We start from the raw sequence: 21,814 nt of genomic DNA, 5'->3' as shown, positions 1-21,814 counted from the left end.
GTTGCCCTGGTATCCTGCAAAGTGCCTGCCTAAACTAGTTGCTTACTTAAAGCAGCACTCTTGACTTAGAGGTCGTGGCTGTCATCCTAAAATACATGGTACTTGCAGCTTGTATTCTATGTGGGTCGCTCTGAAACTAATGCCTCCTGTTTATTTCCCTGGAAACTACAACGGATACAGAGAGCAACTGCTGCTGTTCGGTAGAGCAAATTCTCAGCTACAAAAGACTATTTTTCAACAGAGTTATCACTATTAGCTGTGCATTTTCACCAGCAGCAAACAAGTGCCTGCATGTCGTGCTTGAACAAATCTGCACCAGCAGAAGTGACTACGGTCATCACTGCTGAAATGCACTACCCACCACCTCACTGTGCTCACGTGCACTGTTGGGTCACTACAAACACTTTGGCAAGAAGAGACAAATGTCAATGGGGGCCATTTTTCCTCATGGTAGAATTCAATGGCACACCTTTGCTCCATATAAACTCCCATATCAGACACCATTGTGTCAGACTGCCCCTCTGCTGCCATCTGTCACACAGCAACATCATGTAATGGAATATTGATGGGAAGATTCAGCCTCTACTGCCATCCCATCCACATCTGCCACTGACGCTGTGGGCCAACATAATGAAACAGGAGGCATTACTTTTGGAGAAAGTCTCATAGATCTTTACTCATCTTTAAAAGTATTTCTTTTATTTAATGATTTTTAAATTCCGCTACTATTCACTCTACCAGTGAAAGTTATCCAATAGCCCGCACTGTTCATGCAGAAATGAGCTAATAAGCAATACGTCTGAGTCAGCTGGGGACATTACTTTCAGTTTGTGTCAGCCTCAGCAGAACTGGTTGTCAGAAAGCTGGCAACGAAAATGCATTGTGCTTAGCCTCAGAATTAAGTTTCTTTTCTGAAGGATATTAAAAAAAAAGAAAGAAAAAAGCCAAGAAATACAGATATTTAGAAATTCTCCCAAATATCTGGGAGATAATCAGGTAAGAGAAGTGTATAACTGTTGGAGTATTTCAGTAGGGAAAGTGACTTTGCAAGCAACATTAGAAATACTTATAGGAACTTAGATAAGGAAAATATGCACTTAATTAATGACTGCTGTATTACAAAGCATTTCAGCTTAGTTCTACCTTCAAACTAGTCAATAATCTCACGAAACTAAAGCTGTGGTTAAATAATGTAATATAACCTTATTTGTTACCTTGCTCATAGATGTGATGCATCATGTTGAACCAAATGCTCCATTGCATTACAGTGATTTTTGTTCTCCACAATCCTTCTGAAATAAAAGATATAATGGTGGAGAAGGAAGTCAAGCACATGGTTGGATTAGGTATTTTTTTCCTTCATCCACATCAGTACTGCAATCAGACACTGGCATTCTCCTTCTCAGACAGTGAATTATGTACCAGCTGCCCACTGAGCAAACTGATTAATATCAGTCATCACTTTATCTTAATCAGGCGGTTTTTTACACAGTGAACCTAATGCTAAACTTTCCCACATTTGACTAGGTTTTCTTAATAGAATTATTAATGTATGAAGTAAGATTTCCCAAAGATTTAATTCCCCTATGCTCATTTTCACAAATGTGTGTATGAATGAATGGAAATCTGTTTTCTTTTCCTCTTCGCAGTGCAGGTGTATGTGTGCACTGTAATACCCAGTCATTCAGGAATGTGTTTTCTTTCTGTATGGGTTTGTTCTGTGTGAACATGTATAGCCCTTCATCTTGGTACCTAGTACAGCATCTTCAGAATGAAAGGATTGTGAAGAAAACTGGCATGAACAAAGTACAAACTGTGGGCGATACTGGTGGTAGGTGGACAGTTGGACTTGATGATCTTAGAAATGCCAGACAATTGTCCCAGAATGGATACTCCAGAAATCCCTTCACAGACCTGTCTAATGTCAACCACAAGCACGTGCGTGCTGCCTGCTCATTTACAGGACCAGCAGAAGCCCTTCTGTCTCTCATTTATTTTCTTCTTTCTACTGTTGAGCTGTTTGTCTGCTTTTCCTGCTGACAGGAACACAGTGAGTGATGGAATGAGACAAACGTCTCTTGATGGAGGTAGTGTGCACTTCTCTTTGCATTGCTGAACTTTGTGGTATATAATTCTTGACCATTTGAGTTCTTGACAGCTAGAGATGGTTGCCCTGTGGGAGTTTTATAGTGAGTTCTTGTCTTTGGAATGGGGATAAGCTATTTTTTTTTTGATACCAGCTTGTGACTAATACCTTTCTTGGCTTAACCTAAACCAGATCAGAGGCAACTGCTTACCTCTATCTTAGTCAATAGATTGATCCCTTTGAATTTTGTCCCCCTGACTTTTGGACCCTTTGACTTCTTTACTCAGTAATATTTTGTTTTCCTGACCTCTTGTCCTTTCATCTTTTGACCCACTGAGTTTTGATCTCTCTACTTCCTTCACCTTAAACCCCATCAGTGGTTTGGCTCCCATTGACCTTCTAAGCGATGCCATCAACAGTGCTTATTCTAACTTCCAAAAGTGAAGTAAAATTTGTTCTGCAGAAACCCATTCTTATTTTAGAGTGGTGGGAGGGGAGCATGAGTGTACATAGAGGTGTCAGAAACAGCCTGGACAAGCTTCCCACTTCTGATTACTAAATCACCAATAAGGAGAGGAACTGATGGATCTTGAAGTGCCGTTCCAGCTGTTGACATTCCCTGAACAGACAGGCAGTCTGCCTGTGGGGAAACAGCTGCTTTAAATGTTTTGCAGTTTAGCCACCCCTCCAATTATAGCTTTGTCATTCCATCCATTTCAAGTGAGACAATGTCAAGATTTGTTTCTGATAGCTCAGCTTGGACAGCCTTTTATTTCTGGCAAGTTTTCTCCCTCCTATCTTTTGGAGGGTGGGAGGTGAAAGAGTGGTGTGATGGACTTCAGCTGTCCACCACTGAAACCACCATGGTGGGGTGGTCATCCTGCGATTTAACTCCCTCTTTCCTTCTGTTTTGTGCCACGCTGCTGCTCTGTGCCATTGGTGTGAGTGGGCAAACTTCATTCTAAGCTCCACTGAGCCACAGACACTACCACCTGTTCATACTACTACAGTATTGTCCATTTGCTATGTTTTTGCTACAGTTTCTTACCATATTTTGATTTTCTCATTAAATCTAAGAACCCCAGTTTTTCATCTAAGCTTTGGAAGATTAGAGTTTTGCTAGTTACTTATTAGGCAGCTTGTTTGATGTGCCTCTCTGACTGCATTCATCTTTTCTGTTATAAAATCCAATTTACTCTTACATCTTAGAGCTTGTAATTGATTTCATTTTATGCCTTTTGATTTCAATGACAATTTAAAGAATGCCTGTATTTTTTACTCCTTGTGAACACACTGTTTCACAGTTTGCCTGGTTGTTCAGCACCAAATATAGGCTGAAAATTGTTCTGTTTCCTCAGCAGCTGGCTGAGGTGCTGCAGTTTGAATGCAAGACTTCTGTTGATGAATATATATTAATGAAATTACTGTTGTATTCCCTCACATGTTTGCAGAGGAAGGGGCCAGTCTCTGTACAGTCTGATTTGACAACAGTGTTCCTTGGTTTGTGGCTGAGAGCTGCTCTTTCATGGTATTTAATCCCCCCACACTAATTTGTTTTGGAATAAAATCTTTGGATCTGTCATATTGCAAAAACTTAGGTATGTGGTAATAAGGGCATGGTCAGTGTATGGTGTTATAAATGCACTGCAAGCTACTACATGATTTCCAATTGGAAAGCATCTGCTTTATACTTGTGTTTTACGCAGTAACTAGATATTATTGGCTAACTTTCCTCAGCCTTGCAACCTGCCCTGAATGTGCTCTTATTAAGTAAATGAATTGCAAAATGGAAGTGATTTGAATACCTGGAAATCCTCTTCTCAAGACATGCAAGTGCATGTGCACTGACAAAATTACAACTGTTTAATGTTGAGGGCAAAGCCATCTACTTAGTTCTCTTTATAGCTAATCATTTTGGTAGGTTAATAATATAAGCTGTCCTCCTTCCTGCATGGTTTCTAACTATAATTCCAGGTGTGGTCACATTTTAAAATGGGAAATGCTCCTCACTCCTAATACTCTATTAGTAATTTCAAAGCAATGCATGATAATGTTAATAAGAATAAAAAGACTGAGGACAGAATGCTTTTTCTAGTCTAAAGGGGAAGGAGTGTTCCAGCAAATTGATTTCCTGTCAGAGATGATCATAGAGCAAATTTAAAACAAAATACAAGAAAGCAATGAGAATGCTTTTTAAGCTAATAAATACACATCACAGTAACTTTTCTTTCTCCAGTTATATGCATCCAACATGAGTATTCTCTTCTGTAGCTCAAACTAAGCACTTATATTTGTTGAGAGGAGACTTTTCCCTCTCTCTTTTGTAGCTACCTTTTAAATAGGACTGTATCATGTACCTTATCTACTTCCCCTCTCTCATGTTCCTGTTGGCTGCTAATAAATGCAGTTCATTCCCATCCTCTCTTGAATGTATCTCCATTACAATTTTCCTAACTAAGGAATTGTGGGTTATGAACATTTGGAATCTCTTGCATTGATTCAGAGCTCATTTTAGTAAACATACTTTTACATATATCTAACATCTATAGCACGCATACAAGTACCTTTTTTTCTGTTCGTGGTTTTCTATTTGGTTCAAGAAATGCTGAATGTGACAGCAGTTCTTGTCTATGGCTTTTTCTGTAGCCTCACAAGATGAATTCTTTGTGAATTCATGAATTTGTGAAAGACAAGCTGTTCAGCAAAGCAGTAAAATAATTTCTTTTCTGCAAACATTTGCTGCTGGAATTGAAACAAAAAATTCCTTGGGATCCGCTGCACTGAGAGACTTAGTATCCTGTCACTGTTTCTCTTGTATTTAAAAATCAATGACTTGCATTTGCAGTCAGTCGTGCATCAGGGCAGGCTTGCCTGCAATTAATTCTCTGCAGCCTCCACCAGTTCTGGCTCCATGCCCTTGTTTCTGATGGTGATACGATTTTCTGGGTCTGAGCCTTCAGGTAATTAAGAATGAGGTGGTTCTTAAGCTTTTGTCCAAATTGATTTATTTACTCCTACTAAGCATTTCCTGCAGTTAATTGCTACTTTGATAACTGTATAAATACATACCTCTACGTATCTATATACAGACATGTATGTTTACAGATACTGTTAATTGGGTGTTGTGAAATGAGATGGCCTTCACAAAACTGTCTGATTGCTGGGACTCATCCCCCTAGGCTGAAATAAATCCAGGCTGAGGGAAAAGGTACAGACTTCAGCTTTGGGTAGAGCGTTGTGCCACCAGCTGTTCTTTGGTTTGTCCAATGCTGCCTTCAAAGTAGCAGAAGGAAATTATATTCACTTAGGTGAGAGAATAAGTTATTTGGTCAAGCAGTGAAAACACTGAATGTTAAAGCAAAGTAAATGCTGCGTCTTGTCTTGATTGGAGTCCAGTCATACTGTGAAAATTGTTTCCAAACTACCTTAATTTAGTTCAGTTGTAGCCCACTGAGTTGGATTTCCCACTGCCTTTTCCCACGTGGCTGTGATGCTGGTGGGCTGTGGCAGCAGCTCAGCACCACTCAGCTGATGGCTCACATCCCGGAGGGATGGGGAGAAAATTGGAAAAAAAGGTAAAATGATGATGGTAAAAATGTACAAAACAAGTGCGTGCACACATACCCTGGCCAGCTCCCTGGTACTATTGCTCAGCATAAAATCATAGGGTAGTTTGGGTTGGAGGAGACCTCAATGATCATCTAGTTCCAACTCCTTGCTGCAAGCAGGAGTGCCAAGTGCTAGATCAAGGACTGCCTGCACACAGTGACTCTAATCAAGAAGACATGTCAGTATGTGCTTAAATTAAGTAAAACAAATCATAAAGTTGAAGTTTCTTTAGCTACCTCCCTTAAAAGGTTCCTTAGCAGCTTTGTGATCAGTAACAATGTGGGCGAAGCAATGATCCCTTTGTAAAACACTGTTTTTTCTCATGTTTTACTACAGGATTTAAGACGATGAACTATAGAAAATAACTTTAAAAAGAAAATCTGCAGATAGTATGCTGCCAAGAGTAAAAGAACTATGTGCTGAGTAAAAGCTCATAAAGGTATTTCATTGAAAAGCCCCTGGCTGATGAAGAATGGACACCAGTACATAGGAGATGTGTCTGCACCTGCCTTACTGACAGTGAAGCAGGCTGGTCTGGAATGAAATAAACCAATTTCTGTGGACTCAACCTTGAGGCTGCCTAAGTTAGCTGGAATTACAGGAAGGCTGCTCTGAAAGTAACATCTCCTGTTTTATGCTGTTGGCCCATAAAGTCAGAGGCGAATGTTCGTGGGATGGCAGCAGAGGCTGAACCTTCCCACCAATATCTCACTGTATTTGTTGCCCTGTGACAGATGGCAGCAGAGGGGCAGTCTGACTGAATGGTGTCTGTTGTGGAAGTGTATATGGAGCAAAGGGCTGTCTTAGAATTCCTCTGTGTGGAAACAATGGACAAGTGCTGTATTTATCCTTTTCTTGCTTCCAAAATCAGTAACTAATTTTGCTGCTAACTTTAAAGAAGTCAGATATGCTGAAAAGCTATTTTTGACAGCTTTACAAATTTAACAATTTGTTCTCTGAACGGTGGTGGGAACACAAAGTAGGGAAAGCTGGTTGCATCACTGGCTATTTTAAAGCTATTTCTGTCATTTATTTGGTAACGTTTTGAAAACTATCATCTCCAAATGATCTGAAACATCCCTGTTACCTACATGAAGAGTTCATAGAATTCAGAAACTTACAAGCCTTAAAAAAAAAAGCAAAACTATTTCTCAAAGGTAAAATTTTCCTGGTCTGCACTTAAGATGCCTAAAGAATAACTGCAGGACACCCTGGTGAGCAGTCCCGTCCTAATCTGCATTGCTGTGTAGCTTTTAGGATCTCGTGAATGCTTGATAGAAGTTCTCTGATTCTCTTCCTCAACTTGTAGTGCATTTTCATGGTTCTGCATATTTGGGAGTTCTCTGTAGCTCTTAAGAGCTATTGATATCGGCAATATATGTTTAAACTTAGTTGTCACATGCCTACTTGCTCTAAAATTCTGCATGTTCCCTCCCACCACGCAGTACTCCTTGAAATGAGCTCTCTGAAGGATGCACTTTCTGTAATGGTTTCCTGTCTGCCCTGGTTCTGCTTGAAGTCTGATTTCTCCTGGGGAAAATGGGCAGCTGCCCTGTCAGTGGATTTGGAATAGCACAGGTCACTTCATTTTGCTGTTTTCTTTCCTTTCTAAGCAGTACAGCAGGATTGAAAATGACAACGAAACTGTTCTAAAAATACCTCAATTTTCAGGGAGCTTTTGGACTACAGTGTTGTTATATCTGGATGATAAAGCATCATTTCCTGTACAAATCACAACCACAGGAGCTTGGCTGGTACTTTTACTGAATACTGCTGATTGGAAAATTCTTCTGCAGGGCATTTACAAATATAAAAATCCATACTTTATGAAGCTGTGTTTAACACTGTCTGGATGCATTAGCACATTTATTTTTTTATTTAGCAAACAGTCTCTTCTGAAGGAAAACATACATCTATAACTTTCTTCTGGCACTGTCTACAAATAAACTCTTGTGTGCCTTGTTACTGTTGTGTGATGTGCCTCCAAAGTGGATTTCTTTGTGTTGAGCGCTTCTGGGGTTTATTTGCTGCTATTGGCAACGTAGTTTTCAAAAAGCTCTTGTTTTTGAGATGCTTAGTGCTAAGATCACAGAATCACAGAATGGACTGGGCTGGAGACATTAGAGATTGTCAGGTTGCAACTCCCAGTGTTTAATTCTGGTTGAAGATAGATTCTACAGACATGCTTACACAGCTACAAAGGAGTAATCGGCCAGAACTATTGCTTCCTTGGCTGCAGGTGTGTAAATGATTAGAACAGCTGACATGAAAGGCTGAAACCTGGCAGTGCAGCTAATTGCTTTAGGGAGGTGCTCTCACCAGCTGTCTTGGAAGCAGGAGCTGGAACTGTGAGAGGGGATGGGTGAGCCAAGCAGCAGACATCCCGCTTCCTCTGGCGTTGCAGAGGTTTCCTAATCCCATGCTCTGAGTCCATCTGGCTGGCAGTGAGGTACACAGAGTGTGTTCTTGTGGTGCACTTTAGCAGGGCATGTTGGGAAAGCAAGATGTGTTTTCTTTTCTCCCTCAATGCACCAGGGAGTTTGCTGCCCTCCTGAACCAAGGGCAGCACTGCCTATTGCAAATGAGGTCAAAGTTGTATATTTCTTAAGGTGGAGTTAGGTCTTTGGGTAGGAGTTGGCCTCTTCTCCCCATGAACAGTGATAGGAAGAGAGGTGATGGCCTCAAGCTGCACCAGCGAGATTCAGGTAGGATATTTGGAACTGTGGAGATGTGGCACTGAGGGATGTGGTCAGCAGACATGGTGGGGATGGACTGATGGTTAGACATGATAATCTTTTCCAGGCTTTATGATTCTACGTAGCATGCACCTACAGCTGGGTTTGGTCCTAGCAGGATGAGAAGTCTGCTTAAGACTTATCTGAATTTTTATACATGCTGTAAAATACAGTTGACCTTGCGGGGGCCATGAAGTAGGTTTGCTGCATCCTGGATCTCTCTGTAGCATTTAAATATGAAAAAACCCAGAGTGGGGCAGTTTCACAGCAAGGCTGGCTGTATCTAATCCAGAAGCCTTAGGAAAATATCAAAGATGGCACTGATGTAGGGAACTGTACTTTCTTCAAAAACTGTACGTGGCCTACACACATTATTTTCTTCTGGAGTCCAGGATGCTGTGGAAAATGTCACTTTAGACAGAGCCTGCAGTGTGATAAAACAGCATGCACACAGACTCATGAGCCTGCACATATCGTCTTCTTGGCTTAATATAGCAGTGAAATAAATATTTCCAAGGTTTTACTGGAGGAACAGATTGAAGACCAAGATAAAGAATGAGCATGTAGTGCCATTTATAGCATGCCTGAATTAAATTTCTTGTGTCTGAGCTGCCATTGGAACTGAATGTAGTAGGCTTAAATTGCCTTTGTCAACTGGGGAAGAGCTTGTGTCAGGTAGTGGCTGTTCATTTAGCCAGGCTGGGTTCTGCAATCAGCTCTCTGCAGTTGTTTCCTGAGCTCGTTGGTGTGTTTAAGGAACACACATTTGGTGCTCCGTGTGCGTGGAGGTGGCATATCTTCACACTCCTTGCTGAGGCTTAGCACTAAGCTTTACAGAGCAGTAGAAACAAAATCCCTTGACATAAGCAACCACAATTCTCCCAGGGGCGAGAATCAAATCAGAATTTCAAATCAATGTCTTGAAGTTCAGCCCCACAGAAGGGCTTGTGGCCAGGGCTGCAGTAGCTCACGATGAAGAAATAAACAGCAGGAGGGGAGTGCAAGGGAAGCAAACAGACCTGAGGCAGGTGGAGGACAGAGGCATGCACGTAAGGTATAGAGGGGGCTATGATGGGGCAGGGTTTCCTCCCACCCAGCAAGAGAGCCCCTGGGAAGGAGCAGTGTCTGCTCTGAAAGATGTTGAGTTTATTATAAAGAAAAAAGGTGAATCGGGAGCTGAAGTGACTTAAGCCTATGATATTAGCCATGCTGCAGCACAGTTGTGGTGGTGGTGTGTCTGGGAAGGAAACCAGCCCTGAACAGAGACTCTGAAAAGCATATTGCTGCTCTGAACTGGGTAAGAAATGCTGAAAGGATAAACAGTAGGGGTGAGCTTCATTTTTCAGAGATGAGACAGGAAAACAATCCTCTTTTTCTAAGTGAGGGTTAGATCTCTTCTGCTTAATAGAGAACTTCAGTTTCCAAAGTTAATTCAGTGATCTGAATACACTGGCATCCCTCTTGTTCTTGAGAGCAGATGTAGAACTGCTGGTTTTATGCTTTCCGATGACAAAAGTCATATGGTGTTTTACTGGGGTGGGGGAGGAGATATGCAGAAATCTTTTATTAACAAATTCACACAGCTATATGTCATAAACATTAAAGTTTTAAACGTTTTTTGTCTCCAAACACTGTTACCATGGCATTGCTTAAATTGCTTTATTGTTTACCTGTTACTCTGAAAGAGGAAAACTGCTTTTCTCATTTGATGCAAGTGCTGCAGTTGTTTAGTCTACAAACATCCTCAGCCTTTGGTACTCCTGAAATCCTCAGGGTTTCTGGATGCCCAGACAACCTGGAGTTATTTTTCACTCCCTCCTGGAACAGATTTGAAATGCTGTCATAAATACTTACATTACAGATGTATGGAGTTATGTATATATATTACATATGTATTTTAATCTGCAAACAAAACCACATATAACAACACAGCAAAAATCCATGTGCTATAGCCTGTTCACAGCTGGCCTTCTTATTTGTGTATTGTCATGTAGACACATTGGAACAATTCTAGAAAGATATGTTAGTATAGCAGTAATATATTTTTCTACAGCAAAAGTGTGAGCTAGAGGAGCTGACAATCTATTGTAGGTCTTTCTGTCCAGTTATGTCTATAATGAAAGCAATCTGTATCTCTGTACAACTCAATTTTTTTAACCTAACTGTAACTTCCTTTAACAGAGCGCTCATAAATGACCTGTAGCATTGTTGACCATAAAAAATACAGTGATGGGAATGTTTGTGCCTGTTCTCACTAGAGAGTATTCACACTGTACTTATATGCGTCCCTGTGGACAACTCTGAGAGGCAGAGAATGAGATCTGCTCGGTTAACGTGTATGTTAGTGTCCTTTCTCCTGTCTGTCTCATGCTTTGAATACACTGGAACCTCAAGGAAGCACAGGATCCCTGCTCAGGACAAAACCACATTGTAATTATGCTGAGGCTAAAGACATCCCTGTAGCATCTGCTGCTGATACCTCTCAGCACTTGTACTAGGGACCAAAGATTATCTAGCATCAGAATGCTTTGCTGCTGCCATGCAAACACTGCCTGTCTGTTACACAAATAACAGCTGGTGGGCAGTTAGTGCCTTTCTGTGTATTATAAGCATAAGTTCTTATAAAACAAAATCCCCAATAGTCTGTCAGAATGCCAGTAACTGCTGTGATGCTAAACAGACTAACCAGGGAAAGAAAATAAGTAAATGGAAGTGTCTGCCAGGTAACGGAAGTGATTTATACCTTGCATTCAGTACGAAGAAATGGAGATATGAAAAACTTGTTTAGAAGTATTTGGTTGTCTGGGGAATCCACAAAAAAGTTCTTCCAACAGAAGTGAGAGCTGATGAGAAAAATCACGTGAGATGAATTACTGTGCTGTTAGAGAAATGCTCCAGCAATATGGAGGATTGCTGGAGTGCAAACTGCTGGAAAACTAAATTCTGGGAGCTCACACTGCCCCAGTGAAGGTGAAAAATACCTTCTCTAAGCCTTTCAAAAAGCTGTGTCTATTCAGTACCACAGCAGCTGTTGTTTAAGAATGGAGTTCTCCAAGTCAGTCTAGTCAATAAACCAAAGACATCCCCTTTATGTAGATTTGCTGCAAGGAGAGCAGAGATCAGCATTTGCACTCATGCACTGAATCTATCCTTCCAGCTGAAGGGAATGCACTTTTCCAGCTAAACCTCCCTGGGAAAATTCTCTTTGACTGATGCATTAAATATGTCTACACAGGGGAGGGAGTGAAGGTGCAAAGGACCAAAATGTCCTGGGAAATGAATGTGACATACTGCAAAGTAAATCCAAAATGACTGCAGCTGTCATTATGCTCAAGCCTTTTTTTAATTAGCCTTTCTTCTGAAGTGTCCTATATACAGCCTTATACACAGATAGAAGTGCTTAAGCAGTTAGATTTAGGCTGGGAGCCTGGAATGGCAGAATCTCAGTGGCTCTGCTATCTTTAGCTACTTAAAGCAGCCTGATTTTACAACTCTCTGGCCACATAAAAACTCCTAATGGGTGTACAGATTCACATGGACTTATTGCACAAAGACTGCATTGCTCCTGTCCTAAATTGCCTATTCTGCACTGCCCTACCTGTAAATTAATGATAAATATAAGAAGTGTTAGAATTTTGTGTCTTCAAGAGAAATTGATCTAAGTTCTTTGCCACAGGCTTTCGTAAATCTTTTATTTGAAGGTAGGATTAAAATCTTTTGAGGCTCCAAGATCTTGGCTTGTACTGTTTCATGAAGGATAGATACTCTTACCTTTCAGGTGCTTGATCAACTTCATTTGGCCTGATGATACAATGGTCATGAATTTCAAAGCTAAAAATAGGCTTGTCTTTCTCTTTTATCTCTTAGTTCTCTGAAATAGATTATGATTCAGTGCTACCTGGTGACCTTTCAAGTCAAGGTCTCTGCATGTTAAATTTGGAGATTTGGAGACCTCTCTAGTTTGAGGTTTTTAAAAAGTTAGATGTTCAGACCTTTTATTTAAAGCCCCAGGGGAGTGCTAGATAACTTTATTCTCTTTTACAACAAGGCATACATGTGCCAACTATGGAGGATAAAAACCTGATTCGGTTTTTCCACTTCAAATAGTTTTATTAAAAATATTTACTTATTACAGAACTACTTCACATAATATGTAAAGCTATTAAAGCATTAGAGCCTGCTTCCACTTGTACTGCCATATATCTCGTGTAATCAAGGAAAACTGATAGCAAATCTGTGCCATCACAGCAAAGAATGACTATCAGCTCTTGTCTACTATGACCATAGTATTAACTGCAACAAAGCAACTTGTCAGCATCTTGCTTTAAGTGCTGCTTCTGTTTTTGATGGTTAATGAAACAACTTGCCAGCTATCATAATGCAGGACATAAAACATAAAGAATGTCTGGATGTTCAGGGACAGTTCATTAATGAGCACAATTGAGAGAAATCAGCAAAAATCTTCCTAGTTTTTTTGTTTGTTTGTTTGTTTTTTACCTTAATTGAATAACAGTTGATATTGTAAGTGCAGTCCTGCTAAGCCTGTTGTACTGCCTATTAGCAAAGCTTGCCAAGCATTTCTTTCTGAATACATGTTCATCAGTGAATCAATAATGCTTTGTGTATGGTAGAAAACACCTCAGAACAATGTCTAAGCAGCTCTGAAATTAACTGTTTTGACAATACCTGTATGGTAGACAAGTAACTCTTCCATTTTAAATATGAAAGAGTCCATCCTCTTCACTATATTTTACAAAATAAAGCAAGATCATGAGCCTTGCAAAACAATTTCTTCTCAGAAGAGCTCTCTAGATGCCAAACTCATAAGCAAATCTAAAGCAATAAACAGAGCAGCCCAGCTCTGTTACTTGCCTTGGCAGAATCTGAGGAGCTGTATACATTCATTTGCCCAGAAAGCTGGAGGTGCCAAAGGCCAGATTGGATGGGCCTAGAGCAGCGTGAGATGGTGGGGGACAGCCCTGCCCATAGCAGGGGTTGGTGCTGGTATCCCTTTCAATCCAAGCCATCCTCTGATTCTATGATTCAGTTTTTACCCTGAGATTAAATACAAGCTTCTTTGGTGTATTGTTTACTGATTAGTATAGTGCAGCTGTGGGAAAACACAGTCACTCCTACATGTGTGCTGGATGGATGTAATTCATTTGCTTATAAGTTGCATTTGCCTGCCTTGTGTGTCTCCATCTTTTAGCTGCAGAGAGGATATACTCAATGATGTAACTGCTACAGTATGGAAAAATACAGTTGGAAGAGGCACTTCTAACAAGCTGGATATAGCTTGTCCTATTTACTGAGGCTGCAGCCAAGCAAAGGAATAAAGAAACAAACAGAAAAGCTTGAAGTGTCCTGTGCCCCTTTTCAGAGCTCTGTGTTTCATGTTAGTGTCATCCTCCCTCATGTGATATACCCAACTCTTTACTTTATCCAGAGGGATTTAGGAGGCAAAGAGCTTGTTGTAGCAGCCAGTGCTCCTTCACACAACAGCACTGGGTGCTATCAAAGGTCAGTGTTTCTTTGAAAAGAAGTTCTATAAATAAAGTCTGAACAAAACTATTATCTACAAAGATTTTTTAAAAAATAGTAACAATATGAAATTATTGTAGTAATACAGTAATATTAATGAATGATATAAACTAGTATATGCTACATAATATATAGAGTAATATTATAGCAATTCAGTAACAAAAAAGTACTGTGTACTCATGCAGCAGAATGGGGAAACAAAGAGCAATATAATACAGATGTGACATTGACAGTCACGTATTGCAAAGGTATATGCCCATATATGACTTAATACAGAAATAATGTGTTAAAGAAAGGTAGATGCATATGATCAGGATCATATCAAAGAAATGATAATAGGGAAATAACCTTACCCAATTCCCATGGCTGTATTTCAAGTAGGGTTTGGAAATCTGTGGGTGGAAAGTTCTGCATCAACACAGTTTCAGGGTCAGAAGGGTACAGTTAGAGTGCCAGTCCTCTCATTATTTTAATTGAGGTTATAAAACAGCTCAAACTCTAAATGGAATTTGGTTGTGATTGCAACAGCCTGTCTCAATTTAAGAAAGATAAAATGCTTATTTGTTGGCTGCTTCATGAGCTGTTTTTCTGAGTGTTCAGACCAGGGGAGCCCCAGGTCTCTGTCTTGTTCCTTGGACAGTTTCTGATCCCACAGCTGCCAGCTGGCCCACCTAATACAAAGCCGACGTGTCTGCCCATACTGATCGCTTCTATGTGCTAAGTTAGTAACTGTAGTCATTTACACGCTCCCACGTTTCTTGAACCATGTATGACACTCAGGCATCATGAAACAGCTGGGACAAGATGGAAAGAAGTTTCCATTGCCTTAGGCTCCATCCAGTTGTGTCCCTCAGCCCATCCTGGGAGTGAGCTTGAATGCATGTGGAAGGAAGGGAAAAAGCCATGCCATGTGTCAGCAGTGCAAGCTGAGTATGCCACAGCTACCCTACCTTCTCCTGCATTGAAGAGATGGGAGAATGGATGGTACCTGGTCACAGGATGTGACAGTGGGGAAGAAGATGTGGTACTTCTGTATCACTTTCTTTCCTCACTTTTCCCCTCCTTCCTTCTGGTCCCCAGGTGTTCCCACTTTTCTGCTGCCTTTGCTGCTTGTTCAGCCTGCTGAATGGGCAGCAGCAGGAGTTACAGGCATTCTAACAGATCTGCCCCCTCCTGATACTCAGCTCCTAGGGGCACGGTGCATACTTTCCTTATGCTGCTTTGGATGTGGCCATACCATTTGCCTACCCAGGAGAAAGCAGGACTTCAATGTGCAGGTAGTGAAGACCCAAGTGGGAGCTGGCTTGGGGTACAGCAAACGTGCTGGATCCTCCTGGCTGGCAGGAGCAGCGTAGGCAGTCCCATGGGTGAGCTCTGTCTGAATTGAGCTCAAAAAGTGCTTGAAAAGCTGTCAACCTGCCATGCAGATAGCACAACATATTTCCCTATAGCCAGGCTCTAGCAGACAAGCAGAGTGAGCCTGCTCCTCCATCCCAGAAACCTCCATCCCAGGGCAATAGCCAGCACTTATTAGGGTTTTACTAAGAACGAAGTTGGCAGGGACAGAGAGGCATACTGTTAAAAATACTTTTGGCAGTTAGCAGGAGAAAATACTCAAACCTACCTGACTCAGCACTCTTTGGCTGTACAGCCTTACAATAGCAGCAGGCTCACAGCTGGTATCTGCTGGGTCACCTTCTGTGAGCCCTCTGGTAAATCCCCATCTGTGGGTTCTGCACCGAATCCTGTTCAGTCCTGGAAAACAATCACGGAAAGAGAAAATAGAACTGTCCTTCCCACCCAGGAAATCACTGTCTTGAAGCAAACCCATTCTCAGTAGACAAGAGCATGGCATGTAGACTGGATAATAACTGTGTCTCCCAATTATTTTTGCAAAAGTAGAGCAGCATATCTTGACCCATATTATGAGTTAAGCTCTTAAAAGGCCTGGACAGTAATTCCTTCTTAGCAGACAGCAAAATAGCAGTATAAGAAGTGTTCTGTAGATGAAAACTGTTTCTTTAAAGCTGCTTCTACAAATGCAAAGCTGACACAGTGCAATGCACAAGGGAGATTTGACCCAGGTTTGTAATTTGTACTCTTTAGATGACTTACAATAATGTTAGCTCTTAGGCTAACTCTTAGCTCTTAGGTACTGCTGCTCCTCTGTGGTAACATTTAGTGAATATTGTAAATCCTTCAGTAATTTTACAGCCACGATTATGTAATACATTTCTTTGGGGCTTCAGCTTACAGTACCATATGATTATATCAGAATCCAAGTTTCCATAAGAAAGAAATGTGTAAGCTTCTTGCCTTTGTGAATAGCTTTAAAGGAAGAAGAAACTCTTTCAATATGAAATTGATGGAATGTGCTATGTCTGTGAGACTGAAATGTGCCCTAAAGAGCACGAACTTCAAAATGCATTTTCATCTGGCATTCATCCCTGAATCCAGGGTCCCAGTGAAGCTATGACAACCAGCCTTGCAGAAACAATGACAAGTCAGGAACTGTGGCAAGCACTACCAACTCACTGAGTCAATGTGCCTGCAAATTAAAATAGCTGTTAACAAGTTACCATGCTGCTCTTGCTTCCTCTCTTATAAAACAAAAAGGTTCCCTTTTCTCCTGTTGTTTTCGCTAGATAGGACTACAAAAGAAGGCTCTGAGAACAATGGGAGCTTGTTGGCAATACATACCTGGCTCTGAATTCTCTTACTCAGCCATCCCGTACTGTGAATGTTGTGTAGTAAGGGGATGTAAAAATCGACCTAATACAAAGTAATGTTGAACATTTATCAACGTTCCATAGCTTGATGAAGTACTATTTTTTTTTCTTCCTGGTGTAAAGAGCCCTGGCATTACACAGGGGGATAAGGGAAAGAGCTGAATCTGTCAGGGAGCTGTGTTTAGCAGTTAAGGAGTTAAAGCTAGAAGCAGAAAATAGCTGGGAGTCTGTAGAAAACCAGAATTAATAAAGCCTACTGTTCCCTTTGGGCTAAAATGTTATCAGCCTGCTTTACTCTCAGTTTATAAAACTGTCTTGTTTCCATCTTCTGATTGCATTTATGTACTCTAACGGGAGCCATATTCTGGCCTTTTGATATTGGTTACTATTTTCAACTGTTATCATGTAAGTATTTTTTGCCATTAGTGAAGGCTTTGAGCTTTCTTTCCTCTTTGGGCAAAGCTGTTTTAATTGACTGGCTGCTAATGAGCTAACAGTAGTTGGTTTGAGTATTAGTAATTGGACAGTGTGTTCTCAAGGGTCTAATACAATGCCCATTACTGGTTTACTAGAAGTCACCTTGGCATGTCAATGACTGAGGGCTCTGTCCCATGCTGAACTTAACATCACCTCCACCATACTCTTGGCTTGCAGATTAAAGAAAACCTCAGTGGGGTTTCAAAAGAAAACAGAATTGAAAGTAGTCATGAGAAAGCATTATGACTTACAAATGTGAAGCAAATTAAACATGCATGTTTATGCATTTCTACTTATTTTTGCTTCCTTCTCATTAGCTCCGTTTTTGTGGTTGCTATTTCTGAAGAAGGGGAGTTTAAAGAAGAGATGGGCACTCAGAATGTTATTTTAAGTAATGAAGAGAATACATTGACAAACAGTAAATGTCTTTCTGCTCACTTACACCAAGTAGAAAGTTGGGAACCAGCAGCACAGGCCTCAACCAGATTGATTCCCTGCTGCGCTCCAGCTCGAGCTGTTGCAGCTGCTCCTCTCCTGCCTCCCCAGTGTTGTGACCTCTCAGCACCTGAGGGCATCACTGACAGCGCAGGTTTGTTGTGGTAGCTGAGGAACTTGACTTTACTGAGTCATTCCGTGTGCTGCCAACATCTCTGAAGCCAGCAACACTGCATCTATCCCAGGGCTGGCTGCTGACAGCAACCCTGGTAACCCAGCTCAGCTGTCAGGGGAGCATTTCAGAGCAGTGGATCTCTGTAAACCCAGTGACACTAGGTGTTTACTGCTGTGACTAAGGGGAGAATGTGAATCATAAAAAGTGTTTTAAAAATAAAAGAAGAAAAAAGAAGTGGTGCATCAGTTTGGAGGAAAAGAAAAAGTCTGCGCTGTTTCTCATTGGTGCTACAGTGATTTATCTACAGCAGGTTTTGAGGGCACTTGGACATGAAGTGAATGCAACATGTAGTTGTTTGCTTTATAAGTGAGGAGCTTTTGATAATGATCTGTGCTGCAGAGGCTGCTGGTGAGTCTCTGAGCATGATTTGGGGACAAAGTTTTGGTTTTTTAATTTTTCATGCTCTAAGAGGAACTACTCAGTGCTTTTGCTGATCAGTACTTCCACCCTAAGCTGCAGCTCCATTCAGCCAAGTAATCCTGGCTTGTGTCTGCCTGAGCGTGGATGTCACAGCCTTGTGAACAAAGAAATCCCTCACTTCAGTGTGAATGATGGTGCTGTGCTGAGTCACTGAGGGAGAGTGAAGGAGGAAGCCACACAGCTGAGATGTTCTCAGTGGTACCTGTTTCTGTGGGGAAACTTTGAGAGGGCACTTACTCTCAAGTCAGTCCTTCCCACAGAAATCCCATAATTCCAACATTGGGAATGGAACTAAGAGACTGTCAGACTACCTTGGGAGCTCCTTGTGGCTGCAGAGTTGTTTGACTTCCAGCTACAGAAATTTCACAAAATGCCTTACAATGGAAAAGCAAGGCATGTTAGATGTCCAAGCCTTTGGCATGTAGTTTTCATCATAAACCCTAGTATTTTTCCATAGTTTTCTACAAGCCTGTGGGACCAGGTCTGCCAGCACACAAGTTGCAAGCTGTGGGTTTGCTGTAGTGCCTCATGGTAGTCTGGATGTGCTATCCATACTGCTCTCACGACTTGATCTGATGGTGGTATTTTACTATTCCAGCTGCTGCTGTACTCTGAGCCGACGACTTCAGTGACCTCCCAGTGATGACTACAAGAAACCTTTGCTGAGTACTCAACCTGTTCCTCGTTCAATGTCATGTAAGTGTGACCATCAGACCTCTAACATGTGCAGCTATACTTTTATCTGCACTGAAGTTCATCTTACACCTTCCTAATTCCTCATCATTTCCTCATCATCAATGTATCTTTTGACAACTACTTTTCAGATTTAGAGATGTTACTGCCTTTTGCAGGATCACTGGTGAAAACGTTGGATGAAACCAGTCTGACATCCAGACATTACTGTTGACCCTTCACCACTTTGAAAAGTGACAGCTACACCTTTACTTTTGCTCCTACAGCGAGGCCATAAAATGACCTATCTTCCAATCCTGTGGAAATTTAATTTCTTTAATAGTTTTTGGTGAGGAGTATTTTTGAAGAATCTTTGAAAAGCCAACTGTATGATGACTGCCAGCAATCTTTCTATAATTCATGAAGTCCTCTAAATCATCAGCGTATCAACTTACCATATGAAAACTCGGAAGCATCTCTAAGTAATATGCAGCTCTAAGTCCTCAGCAGCTTTGTGCAGGACGTAGCCAGGTTCCCATTCCACGTAACATATCTGCCAACAGAAGGTAAGTGATAGAGCTTAATTCAAAGTGCATTTTGGATATCAGTAATACAGAGCATTTTTTTTTAAGGTGGCATATTAATAAATAAATATAGTAGCTAAACAAATACCTAAATTTGTAAAAGCTGAATGTTTTAGGTCTACTCAAAAGAAAATTCCGTGGTTTCATCAAAATAGAAAATAACAATGATTGTTAAGTCAAACCAAATGGTCTTGAAATGATGTAATTTGATTTCCATATATTGTCACGTCATCTTAAATCGTTAACTTGGTTTTAAATAAAGCATTATTTTAAAATGGAAAAAGCGGCACTTCTCATCATGAAGCATTATATATTAAGACAATCTTCACATCTTAGGGGATTTTTCTATATTTGTGCTTGAAATTTTACTGGACAAATTCCTACACAAACTTGCAAGGTGGACCATTCGATCCCAAATTGTATTATCCACAAATTAATTAATTGTAGGAAATGTTTCAACTAAATTTATATTTAAATCTCTCAATGTTCAACTTTAAACAATGTTAGATATACTGCAGAATCATCTATACTTGACTGCATACGAAAATAGAATACTGCAAATAAATGCATAGAGAATAAATCAAATGCGCATGTAAGTCTTGTTTGAGAGTAATTCACACTTCTTCCTCTTGAAACTGTGTAAAAATCAGGCTGCTTTCTTCTCACACACTTACTGACACATCACTCACTGTTTCCATACTCTTAAGCTGATGCAAATGAAAATCTAACCAGTTAATTTGCAGTAATCCTCTTTTAGATATCAGTCTTCTTAAAAGCAGAATTGTTTTGTGAGAGTAAATCTGGTAGGAAACCATCAACTATTTATGAATTCCTTTTTCAAAAGACAAATGTAAATAGTGATCTGACCACGAGCCTCACGGACATGGGGAGTCAAGTCTTGTGAAGAGTAGATAACAGCAGGACAAGGGGAAATGGTTTTAAGTTGAAGGAGGGAAGATTTAGGTTGGATGTCAGGGTTCTTTACTATGAGAGTGCTGAGGTGCTGGAGCAGGCTGCCCAGAGAGGCTGTGGATGCCCCATCCGTGGAGGTGTTCAAGGCCAGGTTGGATGGGGCGCTGGGCAGCCTGGTCTAGTATTGAATGTGGAGGTTGGTGGCTCTGCCTGTGGCTGGGGGCTTGGAGCTTCATGATCCTCGAGGCCCCTTCCAACCCAGGCCGTTCTGTGATTCCATGACGTTTACATGGCAGTGATGTACTCTTCCAAATTCAGTGATGCACTATTGACGTGCTGCCTTGCAAACCAAAGGAATATCATTCATGAGTCAGAGAGCATTTCTCCCAGTCTCATTTCCGTTACTTTCTGCTGTATTTCAAAATGAATAATCGCTTAGCTGCATAGCTTCTACTTAATATAATTACTTTTGTTGTTGGTAGGGGAGCTCTGATTTACTTCACAGAATCTTAGAGATATGTTGTACAGTACAAATATTAAAAAAAATAAAGAATCTGCAATATTACAAAATATTACTTTTGTTTGAATGTAACAACTGCTCTGGGAAAGGCAAAGTAAAATGCAATCACTCTAGCTAGATCCTGTAGTCTAAATACATTATGTGGGAGAGTAAAAGGAAGAATAATTTGTAACATTTTGTAGACAATCTTAAAATTATAACGGCTTTCTAACAGTAATTTATTGGAAAAGGGGTTTAACATAAAGCTAGTAATGACTTTAAAATAACAGGAGTGTCATGAGAGCGTAAATAAACACATTATGTGCTGGAACTGCAGTGTGGCTCCGAGCGACTTGAAGCTCTTCATTTACACATGATATACCACCTTGTATACAACTATATTTTGTTTTTGTTGCATTGCTTAAAATATATCTATTCTTTATTGTCCCTTAGAAAGCAGAAGAACCATTCTGGGACCGAGTGGTCTAACTTGCAAAAATTACTTCAGCTTTTTTGTCATCTGTGAAATGAATTGGATATAGGAAAGCGTTTTATTTGCTTTGTTGTAACAGAGCCACGATTAAGATTGCATTAACACCTCATGGTGGTGCTGATCCAATATAAAGTCGTGAAGACGTACTCAGTTTCAGGTAGTAGCGCTGGCAGAAAGGCAAGGGGGTTCATGTGCAGTTGGAGCCTTGCAGCTGCTCATAGGGCACAGAACTGCTGGTGGGGCTGAGAGCTGAGGTGTTCCTTCAGAATGGCTCCAGGTGCAGTCTCAGTGCAGATACAGCCGTAATTTCATGGGAAGTCGAGTTTTGACTGGAAAAGAAGGGCAGGTTCTTAGCTTTTATATTTCTAGAGAAACATTTGGAAGTTG

The 21,814-nt window shown here is 40.7% G+C and overlaps 2 long non-coding RNA genes across 12 annotated transcripts in view; one reads left to right on the top strand and one right to left on the bottom strand.

Moving 5' to 3' along the window:
* The window catches only part of LOC107310866 (uncharacterized), a 41,659-nt gene extending 20,654 nt beyond the window's left edge, over window positions 1-21,005 (top strand). The window contains exons 1-3 of one of the 2 annotated variants that reach the window (XR_004306614.2): window positions 8,023-8,400; window positions 18,866-18,963; window positions 19,119-20,108. This is a non-coding gene — a long non-coding RNA (uncharacterized LOC107310866). Of the gene's footprint in view, window positions 1-8,022; window positions 8,401-18,865; window positions 18,964-19,118 lie in introns of those variants that run through there. The other variant, XR_014944461.1, reaches the window with a different exon arrangement.
* Window positions 1-21,814, bottom strand: part of LOC107310865 (uncharacterized) — a 32,418-nt gene that overhangs the window by 5,826 nt on the left and 4,778 nt on the right. For 2 of the 10 annotated variants that reach the window (XR_014944450.1, XR_014944456.1), the window contains exons 2-7: window positions 21,575-21,756; window positions 19,395-19,492; window positions 15,596-15,726; window positions 14,325-14,363; window positions 11,174-11,273; window positions 10,076-10,248 (exon numbers count right to left, since the gene is read on the bottom strand). This is a non-coding gene — a long non-coding RNA (uncharacterized LOC107310865). Of the gene's footprint in view, window positions 1-1,214; window positions 1,293-10,075; window positions 10,249-11,173; window positions 11,274-14,324; window positions 14,364-15,595; window positions 15,727-19,394; window positions 19,493-21,574; window positions 21,757-21,814 lie in introns of those variants that run through there. The other 8 variants (XR_014944449.1, XR_014944455.1, XR_014944452.1 and 5 more) reach the window with 7 other exon arrangements.

Source organism: Coturnix japonica, chromosome 3 (assembly GCF_054131305.1).
Source record: "Coturnix japonica strain WE chromosome 3, WE-NBRP24, whole genome shotgun sequence".
Classification (NCBI taxonomy): domain Eukaryota; kingdom Metazoa; phylum Chordata; class Aves; order Galliformes; family Phasianidae; genus Coturnix; species Coturnix japonica.
This window is presented reverse-complemented; position numbering and strand designations above follow the sequence as displayed.